The sequence below is a fragment of the Chlamydotis macqueenii genome, chromosome 6 (genome assembly GCF_036417535.1).
Source record: "Chlamydotis macqueenii isolate bChlMac1 chromosome 6, bChlMac1.mat, whole genome shotgun sequence".
NCBI lineage: Eukaryota > Metazoa > Chordata > Aves > Otidiformes > Otididae > Chlamydotis > Chlamydotis macqueenii.
This window is the reverse complement of record NC_141561.1, coordinates 907568-913029: the sequence shown is the minus strand read 5'-3', so window position 1 is coordinate 913029 and position 5462 is coordinate 907568. Positions and strand designations below refer to the sequence as shown.

The following is a 5462-nucleotide window of genomic DNA, read 5'->3' as shown; positions in this document are numbered from 1 at the left end:
CCCCTCTTTGCGACAGAAGGATTGCTTGCATTCTCGCGTGAACCTGAATTATTTTAACAGTGGTTTAGTATTTACGGTGCAAAAATGGTCTTGGCTGTTAATGACATGCTGCATTTTTAATTGCAGCCCAGCAGAGGAAAACCGGGCGCCGCTAGCCGAAGGCCTCGTCTCTGCCACGGCGGGACCCGCGCCCCTGCACGCTGGCTTTGCAGCCTTTGGGGTTACACGGTTTGCAGGCCGGTACTGCTCTGCAAAAGGACAAACAGCCCTGCCCCTGCCTCAGAGCAGCCCGGGGCGTGCAGCGCCGCACCGCTCGCGCAGCTCCAGCACTGGCACCCAAAACATGCCGCAAGGTCCAGAGCACCTGTGGGCAGAAGGAAGCTTCCCACAGCTTCTAACGAGCTCTGGACCGGGTCCCGGGTCATTCCGGTGCTGCTTCCTGAAATCGCTTAGATTTATGCCCGGCTGTTTAATATCAGCCTGAAAAAAAAGACAAGACCTGCTTCTGCTCAGCCCCGTGTCTGCCTGCAGCTCTTCCCACCCGAAGGTTTTAATTTTTTATCTTGTTCATTTTTTTCCCCTTTGCACTGATATTTTTTTCTAATTTAGTGATCTCAGCACGATGTTTGGGATGTACTTGACAGAGCGTAATATATCACCTGTCGAGAGGTGCCGTTTATAAAAAGTCGGAAAATTACGGGTCTAATTGCAGAGGAGGCAGCTGTCCGGGCAGGGGACTCCCCGTGCCGGGGGTGGTCCGGGAGCCTTCCCCCGGAGGCGCGGGTCCGGCCAGCCCCGGGCGCCGGCGGGAGCCCGACGGGGAGCGGATCAGCCGGGGCCGCCCCGCTGCCGGGAGCCGCGTCAGAACTGATTGTTTTAATACCAAAGTGACACCAAGGGGGGGGTCAAGTAAATAAATATGCATGCCTCGCCAGTTCAAAATAATAAAATTCCAATGTGTGCAAGCCTGCTTGTTGAACATATGTTTGCGGCACGGCTAAGCCATCTGGCTCAATGTCAAGCATTTACACCAACTGCAGCCTTACACTACCTGACAGCAGAAAAGCTTTATTCCCCTGGTGTTTGGGCACAAATGGAGAAATATTATTGAAATGATTATCTGCATCAAGACTCAGATTTGGTTTGACATTTAGCTGGCTCTGTTTAATCCAAAGGGTTGTCTGAATGAATAAAGAGAAGGGTTCCTCCAGAAGATGCTGCGAGCAGCCAGGGAAAGCCAAATGATTAATGAGACTGAAAGGCTGGGTGGACCCTGCCCACCTCCACCCAGACCCCGGTGCCAGGAACCGCATAGGAAATTAGGCTGAGGCTTCGCCGCTTGTCAGGAGGATGCTGCCGACCGCGGGGGCTCTGCTTCTGCACCTTGAGAAAACAAAAGAAATAACTGCGCCGCTTCCAGCCGAGAAGGAAAGTGCTGCATCCTAAGTAAAACCAATCTCTTAAAAGTCGCGGGTTGGCATCGCGGGTCACCGTCGCACCTCGGTTAGAGCCAGAGGCGTTCCGGCCCCGTCCCTCTGCCCCCAACGCCGGAGGGGAAGGGGAGATGCCTGGTGGGGCAGGGCTGGGGGAGCCCCCCCCTGGGCAGAGCCCCCGCCGCACGCCGGGACAGAGGGTGAGCGCCCGTGGAGGGGGCAAGTGAACCCCAAAGGAGGTGGCCCACTCCCGCCTTTGAGAAAAGTCTTCTGTAACACGGGAGTGATGGAAAATAAAAGCCCTGCGAAGTTTGGAGCGAGTTAATAAGAAAAGCGAGGGAGCAGGATTTATTTGAACTCACGGGGTTGTGGAAGGCTCAGCTTGACAAAGACAAATCCATCTGAGAAATCATACATACTGTATTTTAAAATAAAATAGGGTGGAACTGCAAGGCGCAGGGCTGTGATCAGCGTTACGGTCCAGAAAATCGCTCTCGTTGGGAGCACTAAAGCGCAGCCTCCTCCCCTCTCCCCGCAGCAGACCAGGCTGTACTGGTGCTTTTTCCTTTTTCTTTATATTTCCACTTCTGATTGTTGAATTGGATTTAAAATTAATTTGGTGATTTGAGTTTAATAAGAATGTTAGACATGATTTCCTTCTCACTCTTACTTTTAATTAACTTTTTAATTGAGATTTAAATGAATTCTAATGAGCAGAATTGGTACCCTAATTGATTTGTTGCAGCAGCGTGGTGAGGGATCAGTATGTTGGCAGCATTTTGATATATCGCTCCGTGATGTCAAACAGTTTACAGGTTAATTTTTTGGCAGAGGCTACTTAATGTCAGCAGAAGATGATAATTTACTTTTGATTTGTCAATAAACAGTACCTCGCAAGGATACAGTCCAGGACGTTTGCACAAACTCCTGTTGACGCGCACGCCCGGCGCCTCCCGGCACAAAACACCTGCGCTTGGCTCCAAAGGGCCTGGTCCTCTTCTCGCCCCGGGTGTAAATCAGGACGGCGCTGGACCTCTGTGGGTGTAAACGCAAAGCTGTAGGGACATTACTGCAGGCAGAGCAGAAAGCAGGATGGATGGACACGGAGAGCGGGGACGGTGCGGGGAAACAGGATGAACGAGAGAAATATTAGTTGTCAGGAGTCAGGCTTAAAAGTCTCATCCTACCACTTGTAAGCAATAGATGTGAAAATAATAGTCAAAGACTGGCACATTTTTTCCAAAATACCAAGCTGTTAGTCGGAAAGAGAGATCCACGGAACACGTTAAAGCCCACGCCCCCCAGACAGAGGTGGGCGCAGCTGGTCCCGGGGGCTGCCGGGGGGCTGGACCCCCGGCACCTGGGGCTGTGGCAGGACATCGGCAGCGCCCACGCTGCGGCGTCCAGCCTGCATGAAAACCCCTTCCCCAGCGCGCACACAGCAACCTCGCCTCCAACTTCGGAGAGGCTCCTTGCCAGTTAACACAACTTATCAGTTGTAGTTGAATTAATTACCAAATAAACCATTTCTGAAACATTTCTGGCGATCTAGAGCTGCGGGCTGACCCCAGCCCGGTGTGTCGTTACAGCAGAGGATGGTTTAACAACATTGATTCTAGAGGATAAAAACTCTGTCAACTCAGTGGTTACAATGCATGGACAGAGTATAGAAACGGCACTTGGTGCCCCCGGGCGCAGAGCTGCGCATCCGAGTGAGGGGCATCGGGGGGCTCCCGGGTACGGGTTGTGTCTCCATCTCTGCCTCTCCCTCTGGAAATGGAGGGGCTCACCCACGGCCGGCCCCGGGCTCCGGCCCCATGGGCCGCGGCGGCCTCGCTGAGGGCTCCGACAGCCCGGACCCCCGGGACGGCGGGGAGGGCGGAACAACGCCCAGCGTGGCCCCACGCTCTGGAGATGCAACTCACATCTTGTGTTAGCAGAAAAGAACAAGGTGGCAAGAGGAAGCGGAAACAAAAGTTGTTGATGTCCCTTCTCATTCCCCTCCCAGATACGGTGGCTTTTCAAACATAAAATAATGACATTCATAATTTGCTTCAATATGCTCCACTTAGAGTATTCCATACATCACAACCCTGAGACGAAAGAGAGAGCCCTTCTCAAACACAGATTAATTTTGTTTTTCAACTTCTTAAGCTTCTGTTAACACCTTTTCTGCAATCAGTACAGTATCTTTTAAGTTAATTGGTTCTGGAAAAGAATTAGCAGTGTAATTTGTGATGAGACCTCCCTCCCCTTCATTCACCAGACAGAGCAGCATCTGATGAAGACAAGGACCACTGGAGGCTCCTGCAGTGCAGAGAGATGGTTAGAGACGAACTCAGATAGCATCTTCAAACCATTTATCTCCCTTCAGCTCTGTCAATGGGGAGAGCGAAGGTTTTAGCGAAAGGCGTGAAGCCTACATTCCCATAACCTTTGGAGAGTTTTCTCCTGAATTATTTGGATTCCTAAACACCATACATCCCATGCAGGGAAGCACCTCACAGAGCGGGTGGTGCCCATCTTTCTGGATGGGTTCTCCATGACTCGGTAGTCTGGGGCCAGCTCCTTCTTCTTATATCAGCCTCTACACCATGGAAATCGCACGGTTTCTGCCGCTCATCTCTTGCCCCCAGCCGCTTCCTCCAGCGGTTTGGACAGCTGCTTTGGGTGGCCACCGCCCACCCAAGTCCAGGGAGTCTCTGCCCAAACTTGAAGGAAGCATTGCATTAGCTCTGCACCAAATGTTCGTGTGGCACTTCTAATTGACTCAGAAAATCACGGTGATTTCCCACGGCTCACTAGCCACCGCAAACCCCTAACTCCAGATTCTGCATGGCTTCCAACTGGAACCAACAGAATTGGTTAGCACGGTTCTGCGGGAAAGTTCTCCAGGGGCATCAGACAATGCAAGCAGCGTTTGTTTGATGAGCGATGCTGCAAAAGGCTCTGCGAAGCTTTCTATGAAGCTAAGGAGAATTTTGAGTTCGATACAGACTGGCGTGGGGCTTCAACGTTTCACGTTAATTACACGTATCACTGCTTTGCTGAAGAAGGCTGGATGCTAGCAAAGGCAGAGCTCCCACACCGCAACGCCACTTCTAGCTTTGTCTCGATGGCTGAGGAACGGGCCTGGAGTGACTGACATCCACCGATCTGATCAAATTCTCCATGTGTTTATAGATGTCGGTGTATCCTAGCACACAGGAACTACCCACGTTGAACCTTCACAACATCTCTTTGACTCACTGTCAGGTTCAATAACGTCAGAGATCAATTGGTAGTGCATAAATTTACCTTCAAAGCAGCCCAAAAGCTGACGCGTACGATGACTGGCATCCTTCTCCGGAACAGCACTTTATCTTTGGACAGAGAACAGGAGTGACAGCTGAAATTTCCCGCACTTCCCATCCTAATGAAAGCCCAGAGACAAAACCGGTCGCAGCGCGAGCTGGCAAGAGCCTGGTGCAGGCCCTGCCTGTACAGACGGGGCCAGGGCTGGAGGAGGGAGCGGCGGTCGCGGCTCGGCCAGCGCCAGCTCCTCTCAGCGTCCAGAGGCTTGCCGGACTCTTCAGGATAACACATTGCTCTCGGGGAAGCGAACCCTGTTAGGAACTTGCACAGCAGTAACATGACGATACCGGCTCCCAATACTAACACTGTGTTAACATCGACTAATTAAATTCAACTGGAAAGCGTGTCTGTAAAAAAAAATTCATTCAAGTCTGTTTTTTTCCCTAGACTCCACGTGTAGCAGTGCTCAGTCTGTCCCCTTCTACAGAGTTTGTGTCCATACGGGCGACTGCTACCAACTGCCCTGCTTTGAGTGGAAGGAGGTTTATTCGCACTTTGCATGGGAGGAGCCTGGGCTGCTTGGCAAGACACAGTATTTAGCTGCTTCTGACCACGCAATTGTTGTGCTAAATTAGCAAACAAGCTGGTACAAACCTCGCAACAACTGAAAAAAAAATAATGTTGAGTGGAAACTGGCTACTAGCTGATTTAAAAAAAAAAAGTTCTGTTAATCCA

The 5462-nt window shown here is 51.4% G+C and overlaps 1 long non-coding RNA gene across 1 annotated transcript; it reads right to left on the bottom strand.

Moving 5' to 3' along the window:
* Positions 1-1168: 1168 nt before the first annotated feature.
* Positions 1169-5066, bottom strand: LOC147600153 (uncharacterized). The gene is made up of 3 exons (XR_015258886.1): positions 4731-5066; positions 2324-2468; positions 1169-1383 (listed from the first exon to the last, which is right to left on the bottom strand). It is a non-coding gene; the product is annotated as an uncharacterized LOC147600153 (long non-coding RNA).
* Between the last annotated feature and the right edge of the window lie 396 nt (positions 5067-5462).